The following is a 17419-nucleotide window of genomic DNA, read 5'->3' as shown; positions in this document are numbered from 1 at the left end:
AGTATTAGGCGCGGCTCTGCTATGCGCTATTCATGGAGCAACCGTAGAAAACACTCTATTTGAGGACGGTGATGGTGCAAATACCTTCCGTGCTTTTAACCCAACTCAAGCTGAAGAAACTTATTCAATGGTCACTGCTAACCGCTTTTGGTCCCAAATCTTTGGTGTTGCTTTTTCCAATAAACGTTGGTTACATTTCTTTATGCTATTTGTACCCGTCACCGGTTTATGGATGAGTGCTATTGGCGTAGTTGGCTTGGCTCTGAACTTACGTGCCTATGACTTTGTTTCCCAGGAAATCCGTGCAGCGGAAGATCCTGAATTCGAGACTTTCTACACCAAAAATATTCTTTTAAACGAGGGTATTCGTGCGTGGATGGCAGCTCAGGATCAGCCTCATGAAAATCTTATATTCCCTGAGGAGGTTCTACCACGTGGAAACGCTCTTTAATGGAACTTTCGTTTTAGCTGGTCGTGACCAAGAAACCACCGGCTTTGCTTGGTGGGCTGGGAATGCCAGACTTATCAATTTGTCCGGTAAACTACTTGGAGCTCACGTAGCCCATGCCGGATTAATCGTATTCTGGGCCGGAGCAATGAACCTATTTGAAGTGGCCCATTTCGTACCAGAAAAGCCCATGTATGAACAAGGGTTGATTTTACTTCCACACTTAGCTACTCTAGGTTGGGGAGTAGGGCCAGGGGGGGAAGTTCTAGATACTTTTCCATACTTTGTATCTGGCGTACTTCACCTAATTTCCTCCGCAGTCTTAGGCTTCGGTGGCATTTATCACGCGCTTCTGGGACCCGAGACTCTTGAAGAATCTTTTCCATTCTTTGGTTATGTCTGGAAAGATAGAAATAAAATGACTACAATTTTGGGTATTCACTTAATTTTGTTAGGTCTAGGTGCTTTTCTTCTAGTACTCAAGGCTCTTTATTTTGGCGGTGTATATGATACCTGGGCCCCTGGGGGGGGAGATGTAAGAAAAATTACCAATTTGACCCTTAGTCCCAGTGTTATATTTGGTTATTTACTAAAATCTCCTTTTGGGGGAGAAGGGTGGATTGTTAGTGTAGATGATTTAGAAGATATAATTGGTGGACATGTATGGTTGGGTTTTATTTGTGTATTTGGGGGAATTTGGCATATTTTAACCAAACCCTTCGCATGGGCTCGCCGTGCATTTGTATGGTCTGGAGAAGCTTACTTGTCTTATAGTTTAGCTGCTTTATCTGTCTTTGGTTTTATCGCTTGTTGTTTTGTATGGTTCAATAATACAGCTTATCCGAGTGAGTTTTATGGACCCACCGGGCCAGAAGCTTCTCAAGCTCAAGCATTTACTTTTCTAGTTAGAGACCAGCGTCTTGGAGCTAATGTGGGATCCGCTCAAGGACCCACAGGTTTAGGGAAATATCTAATGCGTTCCCCAACTGGGGAGGTTATCTTTGGAGGGGAAACTATGCGTTTTTGGGACCTTCGTGCTCCATGGTTAGAACCTCTAAGGGGCCCCAACGGTTTGGACTTGAGTAGGTTGAAAAAAGACATACAACCTTGGCAAGAACGGCGCTCAGCAGAATATATGACCCACGCTCCTTTAGGCTCTTTAAATTCCGTGGGTGGCGTAGCGACCGAGATCAATGCAGTTAATTATGTCTCTCCTAGAAGTTGGTTATCAACTTCTCATTTTGTTCTAGGATTCTTCTTTTTTGTGGGCCATTTATGGCATGCAGGAAGAGCCCGAGCTGCTGCAGCAGGTTTTGAAAAGGGAATCGATCGTGATTTGGAACCTGTTCTTTACATGAACCCTCTTAACTAAGATTTTCTTATTTATACCTGTTCTACTTTTTTTCTGTTCTGGCTCGGTTATTCTATCTAGCCGAGCCATTCATTCCTTTTTATGAAAGAAAGATAAGGGACAGAATAAAAAAAAATGAAAGAAACAAACGTATTCAATAAGCAAAAGGAGAGAGAGGGATTCGAACCCTCGATAGTTCCTAGAACTATACCGGTTTTCAAGACCGGAGCTATCAACCACTCAGCCATCTCTCCACCGCCTAATCCTTATTTTACTCCTACAAATAGAACATAGCCATATAAAAAATAAAAATATTTATTAACCTCTAGAAAGATATCAGATACAAGTTCCTTTTCGATATATCTCTGTATACTGTATACACGGATACAGGATCCGCTATACCCGCTTGTGAAATAAAGACTAAATAACCTCCTCTCACCCCCATATCCAAATAAAAAAGAGGTTAAGTAATAAATTTTAATTAAAGAGAAGAATCAATGGATTCATGATTAAACCCCTCCTACTTCTTGTATTTTTTTACAATTTTGGTTAAGTGAGGGATCAAATATGTAGTCAACTTTATTTGATGGTAGCTTGGAGGATTAGAAATATGACTATTGCTTTCCAATTAGCTGTTTTTGCATTAATTGCGACTTCCTCAGTCTTAGTAATTAGTGTACCCCTTGTATTTGCTTCTCCTGATGGTTGGTCAAATAATAAAAATGTTGTATTTTCCGGTACATCATTATGGATTGGACTAGTCTTTCTCGTAGCTATTCTGAATTCTCTCATTTCTTAAATTAAATTTGGTTAATATTTAGTAACCCCATAAAAAAGAAATAATAAAGGCCATTTAAAAAATTCGAATAGTGAGACGTATTAAAACGCAATTTGCGTTCCGAATTGCTAGCTCTTCTCTTTCAGTATTATGAAATTCCCATTAGAATATTCATTGACAGATAATAAAAAAAGGAAAACTCTAATATCTAATATAATAGAATAGAAAATGAAATGAAACGGTCGACCCAGACATAGACGGTCGACCCAAGCGGATATACGCTATAAAATATATACCGTAGCGAGCGTAGTTCAATGGTAAAACATCTCCTTGCCAAGGAGAAGATACGGGTTCGATTCCCGCCGCTCGCCCGCTTAATTTATCAAAGTACTATGATAAAAAGTTTAGTCTAGTTAATTGTTTAACTACTTATATTAAATTAAGTATTAATTAAGTATTAGTCTAGTGCCGTATCCCTTACTATATTTACCCTTCCTTTGCATCCCCCTCAAAAAAAGAGGGCGCTCCGGAGGCAGAAATAGAACTAGCCAACAGAGCCCCAAAATTGGGTATTAACTGAGACAAACAACGGGCAAACTGTTTTTAAAAGGAAGGGAGAGGTAGACTGTCCCTTTCATTTCATTTTTATTTTCTGCAAGGTAGGGAGAAGCCTTGCGCCTTCTTTTTGTGAAGGCAAGTGGCTTCGCAAATTGCTCAATTTTGCCCTCTAGGGCCCGGAACTAATGAATAAAAAAGGGTTGGATACGCCCCTCTACCATATCTAGAGAAATAGAATACTCCTTTTATAGAGACTGCTAAGTGCGGAGACGGGAATCGAACCCGTGACCTCAAGGTTATGAGCCTCGTGAGCTACCAAACTGCTCTACTCCGCTCTGTAGTACCAGAAACTGGTGGACAAAAAAGGCTTGAATACAAGCCTTTAACATGTCTAGACAAATAGAATACTCCTTTTATACAGAATGGAGCGGGTAGCGGGAATCGAACCCGCATCGTTAGCTTGGAAGGCTAGGGGTTATAGTCGACGTTGGTTGATTATTTTTAACGTCTCTAATTCAAAACCGAACATGAAATTTTGATTTCATTCGGCTCCTTTATGGATATTCTCACCACTTAACATCTATGTCAGCTTTTCTATTTGAATGGAACCAAAGCTCTCTGCTTTCTAGATGATCCTTATAGAGTAGGAGATAGAAATTCTATCTAAATCCATCTAATCTACTTACTTCGTTCCCTAATTTCATTCAAGAGATCCTGAGGAAAAGAATTGGGTTTCCACCGAGCTGAAACAATATGCGGATGGTTCTAGTAAACCAAAACTATCGTTTTTTAGCTATTTGGCTTCCTTATCCTTTAACAAAAGAAGATTTAGTTACGATTGGAAATCAACTTTTTTGTATCTTCATCCATAGATCCTTTACTCATATTTTCAAAATTGGAATACTTAAATCCAATGCAAAATTATGCTTCGCGACTCTGTACTCATATCATAATCCAATTTTTATTTTGGATGCAATTTAAATTAGTTTTTGGGTACAAATCGCCAGAATGTATATTCTTCCTCAATATGCTATTGAGAGGAAAAGGATTTAATCCTTTATAAGAACTAAAGTTTTCATCGGAATATAAAAAAAAACTTAAGGATGCCTTAAGTATATCATTTCAAATTCAGTTATTAATAGAACGAATCACACTTTTACCACTAAACTATACCCGCTACATTGTATATTATGGTATAAATGGTACCCTTTGTCAAGGATAGCCATTTGACAAGGAGGCTAATTCCCCCTTATTGAATCAGATGGAGAAGGTTCATGACACTGAGCCATTGGTACTTCTACTTCGATCGCGCGCCTTTACTTTAGGATTTAGATAGCCCCTCTCCCTCTGGTCTGTAAAATAAATCTCTTCTTACCCTGCTAATAGCGCCTGAACCAAATGTATTTATTTTGATTAGGATCCTATCCTATTCTACGGTTACGACTACAATAATCATTATTTACTTTGCGAGGACGTAAGTGTGCCAGACTGCTAAATTGTTTTATTATTCCTACAATATAAACTAGGGGATATAGGGGGTAACACTGTCCCTATAAATTCCTTTTTTCCTTTTCTTTTTTGTCCAGAATTGAACAAAAAAGAAATTATAGAAGATGTTTTCTTCCCCCATTAAGTCCGAGCCATAGAGTAAGAGTGAGATGAGTTTTCCAAATTCATCATAGACTTTCCCTATGGCTTGATAGAAGTAAGAAGCAAAGAGTTGTAACTTAAAGAGTCGTAACTTAAAGAAAAAAACGGACAGGGCTGACAGATTTACCTGATGTAAAGAAGATCCTAAAAGTCTATGATTAGTCGACTCTCTCCATTTAACACTTTCCTCTCTCTCCTTTTTTCCACTGACTCAATGCTAGTTTATTAGATTCTTGTTTAAAAGAATCAAAAAAGTTCAATAGAACTAAGAACACATAAAAAATAGCATAGAGGATCAAGGCCATTACCAAAAGTTCCTCCCAAGGATCCTATCCTATTGGGTATCTGTTCCCTGCCTTTTCCCGCTAGGATTGGAAATCTTATATTTTCCATATACCATTGAATCCTTGGGGTTCCAGAATCCGCCTATTTTACTAGCCTTCGGAAACGGAAAACCATGAACCAAGAAGAGTTGGGTATGTTTTTTTTTCTTAATTTTATTTTGAGCTCTCAAGATATCAATACATATACAATCTATACATAATGTCTCTCTCTATATCTCTATATATTATATATATATAATATGTACATTATGCAGTAGACCCATAATGGGAAATCAAAGTGGCAAATTTTTGAATTAAATAAAAAGCCCTTTTAACTCAGTGGTAGAGTAATGCCATGGTAAGGCATAAGTCATCGGTTCAAATCCGATAAAGGGCTTTTTAAATTAGTGGTAGAGTAATCTCGTGCTAAGACGTAAGTCATTGGTTCGAATCTGATAGAGTACTTTTCTACTAAATTGATTCGCTTTTTTCTTTGTTTTTGAAGCTTTCTCTTTAGAGAATTTTATGACTTAGTGCGGGATGAATGCATTTTTGGTCTGAACACTAAATGAAGCACGGAATGGAAATAAAAAAAAAATTGGACTCTTTTTCATCTTATCTTAGATCAATAAAATAACTACCTGTACTGAACTAATCTAGAATCCCTTTTAGTAATCCATTCTTATTCTATACATTTAAAATGAATTTCCCTAAAAGGTAGAGGATGATCCATGAATTAATCTAACCATCAACTAAAAAAATCCTAGATGAAAACATAGCAGAAAAGTTAGAAAAACTCTTTGCTTTGGATCTAGTTATACTTTTCGAGTATATTGACAATTCAAAAAAACTGCTCATACTATGATTATAGTATAATCACGAGCGGTTGTATATGGCCCTATCGTCTAGTGATGCCCCTATCGTCTAGTGGTTCAGGACATCTCTCTTTCAAGGAGGCAGCGGGGATTCGACTTCCCCTGGGGGTAGGGAGTATTATGAAAGGAGGTTAATCATAGATTAGCAAAAACCCTAGAATAAATTCTTCCTGGGTCGATGCCCGAGTGGTTAATGGGGACGGACTGTAAATTCGTTGACAATGTCTACGCTGGTTCAAATCCAGCTCGGCCCAAAAATCTAGGGCTTCGTGAATATGAACTAAATCCTTTTGTTTTTCTCCCATAAAATAAAATGTCTGATCTATAGAAATAAAAGAGAAATAAAAAAGGGGATTTTTTTTTCTAATCCATATCTCTCTCATTCCTTTCTTACAAACAAAAGAGTTTTTCTTGTTGAAGGGTGGATTATTATCCATTTTTAGTGATAAAAAATCACGACATACTAGTTATGTCACTCTCACTATACCCACGTATAATATAATATTAATATGTGGGTATGTAGTATATGATTCGTCTATTTCTTAGAGTACGACAGACGAATCGAATCTTCTTATGGTTCTATTTAAGAATGGGTATGCCATACACCCCGCGGGGATTGTAGTTCAATTGGTCAGAGCACCGCCCTGTCAAGGCGGAAGCTGCGGGTTCGAGCCCCGTCAGTCCCGAACTAGGGTTCAATGAATGGAGAAATTCATATTTCCTTTTTCCATGAAAAAAAAGGGGCAGGGAGCAAGATCAAATACCCATAGGGCACCCTTACTTCACTTTTTTATTTTGCATCTCTCATTAAAGAGGGAGGGAAGGAGTATAGGAATTTTTTTCACTACTCCCGATCGATAAAGATAAAGAAAGACACACATACGATATGTGGATTAGTAGAATTTTAGGATATTACTCTATCTTTCTTTATGATGATACCATCCTCATCTTAATTTCCTATTCCACTGTTATGGAATAGAGTACCGGTATTTTACCGGAATCCATACATAAATTGTATTCCCTTTTTATTTCAGACCTCTTTTCCCCATCTCACTTCTACTGCTTATTTGGATGTCTATGTGACCCATAGAAAGTTGCTCATATAATACATACATAATTGTATGTATAACTATAAGAAAAAGGAAGAGAAATTGTATAAGATTAAGAAAGCTCGTGGGTTAGAGATATAGAAAAGAAAAAGTAGAAAAAAAAGGATTAAAAAAGAGGGAATTCCTAATCCAATCAAAAAACCCATTTTGGTCTTAGTATGGATATAGGATCTTCCTATGTTATACTATATAACTCTCATCCATGAATTGATTTGATAGATCCGATATTCATAATATTGAATTGATTCAGTATTATCAGAATGCAAGCCCTACCCTTGAATTTACAAGATACCCCTTTTTCCTCTCCATGGGATTACATCCCGAGTTATTGTGAAAATAAAAAATAAAGAGGTTATGGAAGTCAATATTCTCGCATTTATTGCTACTGCACTGTTCATTCTAATTCCTACTTCTTTTTTACTTATTATTTATGTAAAAACAGTCAGCCAAAATAATTAAGTGGAATTCCAATTAATCATTGAAGAAATGAAAAAGGGATTAAATAAAAAAAATCCAAGTCTTAAATGAAAGGATCTGGTTGGAATCTTAAAGTGTGGTAGAAAGAACTACATATAGTTTTTTCTACGACACTTTAGAGTCTTTCTATTATATTATCTTTGAATCTACATAGAATAGATTAGTAGATTGAAATAGTTAAGTAGTCTAATTCAATTTCTTTTTTCATTGCATCCACTTAATTTCAATCAGGTCAAAATAAAAAAATCGAAGACAATTCTTGACCAAAGAATCCATGGAAGGAAAGAAAAATAATATAAGAATAGACTATAGTAAAAAGTAAAAGGAAAAAACCAGCGAATCTTTCATGCTTAAATATCCCGCGAGATGCTTCAAAAGAGAATAAAAATTATTCTAAGAATAAAGAAAGAGTATAAAACAAATGGAAAATGTGTGATATGCCGTGAATAGTTCCGTGGAAGAAAGTCTAATTTTCTTATGTATAGAACTTTTTTTAACCATTAGTCATTTCTAGTAGAAATTCTTAATTGGTATAATGGCTCTTTCTTACAATACAAGAGTTTCTTACAGGAGTGAAACAAAACTAAAGAAAAAGATTAAAGAATAACGTTTGACAAAATAATTAATGCAAAACGATCAATTAAAAAAAGAATTGATACAACAATTTGATTACTTAATCAATTAGTAGTATCGTATCCCTAGAGTCCACTCCTTCCCCATACTACTAGTGAAAGAGAAAATGTAAAGACTACCATTAAAGCAGCCCAAGCGAGACTTACTATATCCATCTAAATTATGTCTCCTATTTCTATGAAGGGATTATTCTACTATTGATCAATAATCATAGTGGAATCAAGGGTACAGAGTCAAAAAGGGCTTCTGCCCTAAGGCCATGGATCAATCAGTTCAAGGAATTTACTCCTAACAAATTCTTATAGGAATTCTTGTAGAATTAGAGAGCATTAAAAATACGATACTATAAAGCCCTTTTTTCCTTACCTTAAAAAAGAAAGAGTACGGGAATGATGTCCTGAATAGAAGAAGCGGGAATAGGAAGATTTTTTATTCCTTTTGTTACTCTAGTGTATGTAGGTCACATAAGATGTACGATAAAAAAATGTATGATAATTAGGAAGTCTTGATATTCTTTCGTGGAGTCCCTTCTGGAATCTTAGATTGAAAAAGAGAAGAATGCCCCTTAGGGACCTTTCTTTGGATACCAAGATTTCTGACATCTTATCCTCGTATTTAAAAATTCTCAAATCGAATCAATTAAGAACCAATTCAAATTCATATAATAAAAGAATAAGGAAACACTACCTCACCCCTATTGATAACCATTTTGGCCACTACCGCCAAAACAAACCCTAACCCTAGTTTAAGGATAGAACTATGGTATGGTTTCTCTAAACCCAGTATCGGCAGGCTTAGTTACTCTCTTGCCCGAACTTATGCGAAGTAAAAATTGATTGAATTCGATCAGTACTAGAAAACCTAAGTATTTTATTGATCAGGCGGCACCCAGATTTGAACTGGGGATAAAGGATTTGCAGTCCCCTGCCTTACCGCTTGGCCATGCCGCCAAAAAATCCGATCGAAAATCTAGAAAACAGCAAGTATTCATCCACGTTTTCTTACGAAAAGCCCCTTTCTTTTATTTTGAATATAATTAAACTTACTTTTTTCCAATCTTTTTCAAAAAAGATACTCCTGCTTTTTTTGATCCAGTTTCGATTATTCTCCTCGATAGATTCTATCTTAAAACATACATTGCTAACACAATAAAACTTCCCATTTCTTTCTATTGAGATGAAAAAGAAGAAAAGTGGATTTCTAGTCACAGGCTGCAAAATTCAGAACAAATTGGAACCATTAACTAGAATTCTCTTTCTTTTTTGAATTGCAGTAGTGAACTACTCTTAAATCGGTATTATCTCCCCCCCTTCAATTTCAATGGCATAATAAAATATTATGGCTTTATGCTTAATCCGTGTATAGGTGAACTTTAGGTCCGAGCAGCATTATTATCCAAAGATCCCCTTTATGTACATATCTCTATGGGGAATCGTGCTTTAATTTTTCAAAGTATTAAATTAAATATCTTGAATAAAAAAAGGAAATTTGCTCTGATATTAGAGTATAACCTGACTATCTTGGCCTACCCAAGTGAAATTACGATAAAAGAAAAGCATGGATATGGGGAGAGGTGGATAATTAGATTGGCATGTACTTAAAAAAGGGACTTACTTTATTTTAGAATTCCACAATGAAATACTTAATTTTCTAGCAATTATACTACTCCGATCCGAAATAAAAAAGAACCCTCAAATTATTTTTAGAAATTAAAGTAAGCACGCTATTCTAAATCGAAGTAAAGTAAAACTTTCTAGTGTATTATATTACGGCTTTATTACATTCATAGAAAGGGGATAAAATGAGAAATCTTTGCCATTCAATCTGATTAGAATATTATAAAGTATAAGTGGCATAATTTTTTTTGTAGGAATATTTTAGCAATTCATTTTCATTTCATTTGTACCCCTGGTAAACTAGAATTTTCGTCGAAATGGTCTCTATTCATATGTATGAAATACATATATGAAATACGTATGTGGAGTTCCCTAGAATTTCATGTGATTCAGTAAACAGAATATAGATTCCATGATTGCTAGATCAATCCGTAGGGATTGATGAAGAGTGAGCTGATAATGGAATTTTTCTTTGATAAACAGGAAACTTAAGATTAAGATGCTCCGGAATGGAAACGAGGGAATGTCCACAATACCCGGATTTAGTCAGATCCAATTCGAGGGATTTTTTAGGTTCATTAATCAAGCCTTGGCAGAAGAACTTGACAAGTTTCCAACAATTAAAGATCCAGATCACGAAATTGCATTTCAATTATTTGCGAAAGGATATCAATTGCTAGAACCCTCGATAAAAGAAAGAGATGCTGTGTATGAATCACTCACCTATTCTTCCGAATTATATGTATCTGCGAGATTAATTTTTGGTTTCGATGTGCAAAAGCAAACCATTTCTATCGGAAACATTCCTATAATGAATTCCTTAGGAACCTTTATTATAAATGGAATATACCGAATTGTGATCAATCAAATATTGCTAAGTCCTGGTATTTACTACCGCTCGGAATTAGATCATAAGGGAATTTCTATCTACACCGGGACTATAATATCAGATTGGGGAGGGAGATCGGAATTAGCAATTGATAAAAAAGAAAGGATATGGGCTCGCGTGAGTAGAAAACAAAAGATATCTATTCTAGTTCTATCATCAGCTATGGGTTCGAATCTAAGAGAAATTCTAGATAATGTTTCCTACCCTGAAATTTTCTTGTCTTTCCCGAATGCTAAGGAGAAGAAGAGGATTGAGTCAAAAGAAAAAGCTATTTTGGAGTTTTATCAACAATTTGCTTGTGTAGGTGGGGACCTGGTATTTTCGGAGTCCTTATGCGAGGAATTACAAAAGAAATTTTTTCAACAAAAATGTGAATTAGGAAGGATTGGTCGACGAAATATGAATCGGAGACTTAATCTTGATATACCTCAGAACAATACATTCTTGTTACCACGAGATGTATTGGCCGCTACGGATCATTTGATTGGAATGAAATTTGGAACGGGTATACTTGACGATGACGATATGAATCACTTGAAAAATAAACGTATTCGTTCGGTTGCGGATCTGTTACAAGATCAATTCGGATTGGCTCTTGGTCGTTTACAACATGCAGTTCAAAAAACTATTCGTAGAGTATTCATACGTCAATCGAAACCGACTCCCCAAACTTTGGTAACTCCAACTTCAACTTCAATTTTATTAATAACTACTTATGAGACCTTTTTTGGCACATACCCATTATCTCAAGTTTTTGATCAAACGAATCCATTGACACAAACTGTTCATGGGCGAAAAGTGAGTTGTTTAGGTCCTGGAGGGTTGACGGGGAGAACCGCAAGTTTTCGGAGCCGAGATATTCATCCGAGTCACTATGGGCGTATTTGTCCAATTGACACGTCTGAAGGAATCAATGTTGGACTTACTGGATCCTTAGCAATTCATGCGAGAATTGATCACTTGTGGGGATCTATAGAGAGTCCGTTTTATGAAATATCTGCTGAGAAAGCAAAAGAAAAAAAAGAGAGACAGGTGGTTTATCTATCACCAAATAGAGATGAGTATTATATGATAGCAGCAGGAAATTCTTTGTCCTTGAATCAAGGTATTCAGGAAGAACAGGTTGTTCCAGCTAGATACCGCCAAGAATTCTTGACTATTGCATGGGAACAGATTCATGTTAGAAGTATTTTTCCTTTCCAATATTTTTCTATTGGGGGTTCTCTCATTCCTTTTATTGAGCACAATGATGCGAATCGGGCTTTAATGAGTTCTAATATGCAGCGCCAAGCAGTTCCACTTTCTCGGTCCGAGAAATGCATTGTTGGAACTGGATTGGAACGCCAAACAGCTCTAGATTCGAGGGTTTCCGTTATAGCCGAACGCGAGGGAAAGATCATTTCTACTGATAGTCATAAGATACTTTTATCAAGTAGTGGGAAGACTATAAGTATTCCTTTAGTTAACCACCGTCGCTCTAACAAAAATACTTGTATGCACCAAAAACCTCGGGTTCCACGGGGTAAATCCATTAAAAAAGGACAAATTTTAGCAGAAGGAGCTGCTACAGTTGGGGGGGAACTTGCTTTAGGAAAAAACGTATTAGTAGCTTATATGCCATGGGAAGGTTACAATTTTGAAGACGCAGTACTAATTAGCGAACGTTTGGTATATGAGGATATTTATACCTCTTTTCACATCCGGAAATATGAAATTCAGACGGATACGACAAGCCAGGGCTCCGCTGAAAAAATCACTAAAGAAATACCACATCTAGAAGAACATTTACTCCGCAATTTGGACAAAAATGGAGTTGTTAGGTTGGGATCCTGGGTAGAAACTGGTGATATTTTAGTAGGTAAATTAACGCCTCAGATAGCGAGCGAATCATCATATATCGCAGAAGCTGGATTATTACGGGCCATATTCGGCCTTGAGGTTTCCACTTCAAAAGAAACTTCTCTGAAATTACCTATAGGTGGAAGAGGGCGCGTTATCGATGTGAAATGGATCCAAAGGGACCCCCTCGACATAATGGTTCGTGTATATATTTTACAGAAACGTGAAATCAAAGTTGGGGATAAAGTAGCCGGAAGACATGGGAATAAAGGGATCATTTCCAAAATTTTGCCTAGGCAAGATATGCCCTATTTGCAAGATGGAACACCCGTTGATATGGTCTTCAATCCCTTAGGAGTACCCTCCCGAATGAATGTGGGACAAATATTTGAAAGCTCGCTCGGATTAGCGGGGGATCTGCTAAAGAAACATTATAGAATAGCACCCTTTGATGAGAGATATGAGCAAGAGGCTTCAAGAAAACTTGTGTTTTCAGAATTATATGAAGCCAGTAAAGAAACAAAAAATCCATGGGTATTTGAACCCGAGTACCCGGGAAAAAGCAGAATATTTGATGGAAGAACAGGCGACCCCTTTGAGCAACCTGTTCTAATAGGGAAGTCCTATATCTTAAAATTAATTCATCAAGTTGATGAGAAAATTCATGGGCGTTCTACTGGGCCCTACTCACTTGTTACACAACAACCGGTTAGAGGAAGAGCCAAGCAAGGGGGACAACGAGTAGGAGAAATGGAAGTTTGGGCTTTAGAAGGATTTGGTGTTGCTCATATTTTACAAGAGATACTTACTTATAAATCTGACCATCTTATAGCTCGCCAAGAAATACTTAATGCTACGATCTGGGGAAAAAGAATACCTAATCATGAGGATCCTCCAGAATCTTTTCGAGTGCTCGTTCGAGAACTACGATCTTTGGCTCTAGAACTGAATCATTTCCTTGTATCTGAAAAGAACTTCCAGGTTAATAGGGAGGAAGTTTGATCGGAATAAATATAAATTCTTTTCTTATTTCTATTTTATGATTGACCAATATAAACATCAACAACTTCAAATTGGACTCGTTTCCCCTCAACAAATAAAGGCTTGGGCTAACAAAAACCTACCTAATGGAGAAGCCGTTGGCGAAGTCACAAGGCCCTCTACTTTTCATTATAAAACCGATAAACCAGAAAAAGATGGATTGTTTTGCGAAAGAATCTTTGGACCCATAAAAAGCGGGATTTGCGGTTGTGGCAATTCTCGAGCGAGCGGAGCTGAAAACGAAGACGAAAGATTTTGCCAAAAATGCGGGGTAGAATTTGTGGATTCTCGGATACGAAGATATCAAATGGGATACATCAAACTCGCATGTCCCGTGACTCATGTGTGGTATTTGAAAGGTCTTCCTAGTTATATCGCGAATCTTTTAGATAAACCTCTTAAGAAGTTGGAGGGCCTAGTATACGGCGATTTCTCTTTTGCTAGGCCCAGCACTAAAAAACCCACTTTTTTACGATTACGAGGTTTATTCGAAGAGGAAATTGCATCCTGTAACCACAGCATTTCTCCCTTTTTTTCTACCCCAGGCTTTGCAACATTTCGAAATCGGGAAATTGCGACAGGAGCAGGTGCTATTAGAGAACAATTAGCAGATTTGGATTTGCGAATTATTATAGAGAATTCTTTGGTCGAATGGAAGGAATTAGAAGACGAGGGGTATAGTGGAGATGAGTGGGAAGATAGAAAAAGACGAATAAGAAAAGTTTTTTTGATTAGACGCATGCAATTGGCGAAACATTTTATTCAAACAAATGTAGAACCAGAATGGATGGTTTTGTGCTTATTACCGGTTCTTCCTCCCGAATTGAGACCTATTGTTTATAGGTCTGGAGATAAAGTAGTGACTTCAGACATTAATGAACTTTATAAGAGAGTTATCCGTCGGAACAACAATCTTGCCTATCTATTAAAAAGAAGTGAATTAGCGCCAGCAGATTTAGTAATGTGCCAGGAAAAATTGGTACAAGAAGCCGTGGATACACTTCTTGATAGTGGGTCCCGCGGGCAACCGACGAGGGATGGTCACAATAAAGTATACAAATCACTTTCAGATGTAATTGAAGGTAAAGAGGGAAGGTTTCGCGAGACTCTGCTTGGGAAACGGGTCGATTACTCGGGGCGTTCTGTCATTGTTGTGGGTCCTTCGCTTTCATTACATCAATGTGGATTACCTCTAGAGATAGCAATAAAGCTTTTTCAGCTATTTGTAATTCGCGATTTAATCACGAAACGCGCCACTTCTAATGTCAGGATTGCTAAAAGGAAAATTTGGGAAAAGGAACCCATTGTATGGGAAATACTTCAAGAAGTTATGCGGGGACATCCTGTACTGTTAAATAGAGCACCTACTCTGCATAGATTAGGCATACAGGCCTTTCAACCCACTTTAGTAGAGGGGCGTACTATTTCTTTACACCCATTAGTGTGTAAGGGTTTCAATGCAGACTTTGATGGAGATCAAATGGCTGTTCATCTACCTTTATCCTTGGAAGCTCAGGCGGAAGCCCGTTTACTTATGTTTTCTCATATGAATCTCTTATCTCCTGCTATTGGGGATCCTATTTGCGTACCAACCCAAGACATGCTTATCGGGCTTTATGTATTAACAATTGGAAAGCGTCGAGGTATTTGTGCAAATAGATATAATAGTTTCAGAAACTATCCAAATTTAAAAGTCAATTACAATAATAATAATTCTAAGTATAGGAAAGATAAAGAACCCCATTTTTCTAGTTCTTATGATGCACTGGGAGCTTATAGACAAAAACTAATCAGTTTAGATAGTCCCTTGTGGCTACGATGGAACCTGGATCAACGCGTCATTGGGTCAAGAGAAGTTCCGATTGAAATTCAATATGAATCTTTGGGGACTTATCATGAGATTTATGCTCACTATCTAATAATGGGAAATAGAAAAAAAGAAATTCGTTCGATATACATTCGAACCACTCTTGGTCATATTTCTTTTTATAGAGAAATAGAGGAAGCCGTACAAGGATTTAGTCAGGCCTATTCATACACTACCTAAACAAGAAAGTTAGATTCGGCGATGCCCCTCCCCTTTGCTTTCGGGGGGCATTCCGATTTCCCTAGTATCATCATTATTTGCCACGCGAATCCAGATTGAGATTGAGGCAATTAAGTTAATTAAATTTTCGAATCACTGACTCAGGCCCATTGTCGAATCCTACTCAGCAATTGTCGAATCCTACTCAGCCGAAAAGGGGGTACTTATGTATGGCGGAACGGGCCAATCTGGTCTTTCATAATAAAGAGATAGACGGAACTGGTATGAAACGACTTATTAGCAGATTAATAGATCATTTTGGAATGGGATATACATCCCATATACTGGATCAACTAAAGACTCTGGGCTTCTATCAAGCCACTACTACATCGATTTCGTTAGGAATCGAGGATCTTTTAACAATACCCTCTAAGGGATGGTTAGTCCAAGACGCGGAACAACAGAGTTTTCTTTTGGAGAAACACTATTATTATGGGGCTGTACACGCGGTAGAAAAATTACGCCAATCTGTTGAGATATGGTATGCGACAAGTGAATATTTGAAACAAGAAATGAATTCAAATTTTCGGATAACGGATCCTTCTAATCCAGTCTATCTAATGTCTTTTTCAGGAGCCAGAGGAAATGCATCTCAAGTACACCAATTAGTAGGTATGAGAGGATTAATGTCGGACCCTCAAGGACAAATGATTGATTTACCTATTCAAAGCAATTTACGCGAGGGACTTTCTTTGACAGAATATATAATTTCCTGCTATGGAGCCCGCAAAGGGGTTGTAGATACTGCTGTACGAACAGCAGATGCTGGATATCTTACACGTAGACTTGTTGAAGTAGTTCAACATATTATTGTGCGTAGAAGAGATTGTGGTACTATCCGAGGTATTTCTGTAAGTCCTCAAAATGGGATGACGGAAAAACTTTTTGTCCAAACACTAATTGGTCGTGTATTAGCAGACGATATATATATCGGTTCACGATGCATTGCCGCGCGAAATCAAGATATTGGAATTGGATTAGTCAATCGATTCATAACTGCCTTTCGAGCACAACCATTTCGAGCACAACCAATATATATTAGAACCCCCTTTACTTGCCGAAGCACTTCTTGGATCTGTCAATTATGCTATGGCCGGAGTCCTACTCATAGTGATCTGGTGGAATTGGGAGAAGCCGTAGGTATTATTGCGGGTCAATCAATTGGGGAGCCAGGGACTCAACTAACATTAAGAACTTTTCATACTGGCGGAGTATTCACAGGGGGTACTGCCGACCTTGTACGATCCCCTTCGAATGGAAAAATCCAATTCAATGAGAATTTGGTTCACCCCACACGTACCCGTCATGGACAGCCTGCTTTTCTATGTTATATAGACTTGCATGTAACTATTCAGAGTCAAGATATTCTATATAGTGTGAATATTCCCTCAAAAAGCTTGATTCTAGTGCAAAATGATCAATATGTAAAATCTGAACAAGTAATTGCGGAGATTCGTGCCGGAACGTCCACTTTACATTTTAAAGAAAGGGTACAAAAGCATATTTATTCTGAATCAGACGGCGAAATGCACTGGAGTACTGATGTTTACCATGCGCCCGAATATCAATATGGTAATCTTCGTCGATTACCAAAAACAAGCCATTTATGGATATTATCCGTAAGTATGTGCAGATCCAGTATAGCGTCTTTTTCACTCCACAAGGATCAAGATCAAATGAATACTTATGGTAAAAAAGATAGGGAAATTCTTGATTATTCAACGTCGGATCGAATCATGTCCAATG

General features: G+C 37.3%; 6 non-coding genes across 6 annotated transcripts; 3 read left to right on the top strand and 3 right to left on the bottom strand.

The window, feature by feature from the left end:
- Positions 1–1965: 1965 nt before the first annotated feature.
- Positions 1966–2053, bottom strand: TRNAS-UGA. The gene has a single exon. It is a non-coding gene; the product is annotated as a tRNA-Ser (tRNA).
- Positions 2054–2877: 824 nt separating this feature from the next.
- TRNAG-GCC lies at positions 2878–2948 on the top strand. Its single transcript has one exon. It is a non-coding gene; the product is annotated as a tRNA-Gly (tRNA).
- A 448-nt stretch (positions 2949–3396) lies between these two features.
- TRNAM-CAU lies at positions 3397–3470 on the bottom strand. Its single transcript has one exon. It is a non-coding gene; the product is annotated as a tRNA-Met (tRNA).
- Positions 3471–5433: 1963 nt separating this feature from the next.
- Positions 5434–5505, top strand: TRNAT-GGU. Its single transcript has one exon. It is a non-coding gene; the product is annotated as a tRNA-Thr (tRNA).
- A 650-nt stretch (positions 5506–6155) lies between these two features.
- On the top strand, positions 6156–6237 carry TRNAY-GUA. Its single transcript has one exon. It is a non-coding gene; the product is annotated as a tRNA-Tyr (tRNA).
- A 2844-nt stretch (positions 6238–9081) lies between these two features.
- TRNAC-GCA lies at positions 9082–9152 on the bottom strand. The gene has a single exon. It is a non-coding gene; the product is annotated as a tRNA-Cys (tRNA).
- Between the last annotated feature and the right edge of the window lie 8267 nt (positions 9153–17419).

Source organism: Hordeum vulgare, unplaced genomic scaffold (genome assembly GCF_904849725.1).
Source record: "Hordeum vulgare subsp. vulgare unplaced genomic scaffold, MorexV3_pseudomolecules_assembly, whole genome shotgun sequence".
NCBI lineage: Eukaryota > Viridiplantae > Streptophyta > Magnoliopsida > Poales > Poaceae > Hordeum > Hordeum vulgare.
Note: the sequence above shows the minus strand (reverse complement) of the source record. Positions and strands in the feature narration are given on the sequence as shown.